Source organism: Mytilus edulis, chromosome 1 (genome assembly GCF_963676685.1).
Source record: "Mytilus edulis chromosome 1, xbMytEdul2.2, whole genome shotgun sequence".
Taxonomy (NCBI): domain Eukaryota; kingdom Metazoa; phylum Mollusca; class Bivalvia; order Mytilida; family Mytilidae; genus Mytilus; species Mytilus edulis.
This window is the reverse complement of record NC_092344.1, coordinates 3,632,138-3,632,820: the sequence shown is the minus strand read 5'-3', so window position 1 is coordinate 3,632,820 and position 683 is coordinate 3,632,138.

Here is a 683-nt window from a genome sequence, read left to right as displayed (position 1 = left end):
TGTGTTATTTAATATAAATATGTATATAGAGACAATTTACATCTTGATTCTTCCACAAATGTTAACCCTCTTGTTGTAATACAAAACTCCTTTTTAGCTCACCTGGCCCGAAGTACCAAGCAAGCTTTTCTCATGACTTTGTGTATGATGTCCATCTTCGTTAACTTTTTACATTTTAAACTTCTTTTAGGAGAACCACTTAATGGAATGAAACCAAACATGGCTTGAATATCCCTTATGAGGTGCTGACCAAATGTGTTTACTTTTTAAGCCATCTATCTTCAAGAAGGGCCCCAGCGGGGGACTAAGTTTAAAATAGGACTCTATGGCAATACATACAAATGTCTTCTTTAAGAGAACCACTGAATGAAATGAAACCAAACATGGCTTGAATGTTCCTTATGAGGTGCTGACCAAATGTGTTTACTTTAAAGCCATTCCATCATCCAAGATGGCTGTCAGAGAGGGCCCCGACTTAGTTTAACAAAGGAACCTGTGGGTAATACAAACAAATGTCTTCTTTGATAAAACCAAAAAATAGAATAAAATAAAACATAGCATGAATGTTTCTAATGAGGTGCTGACCAAGTTTTGTAGCTTTGTAGGTGATACATCATTCGAGATAGCCTTTAGCCAACATGGGCCCAAAACAAGTATTTCTAATATCTAGTTTCAGGACAATA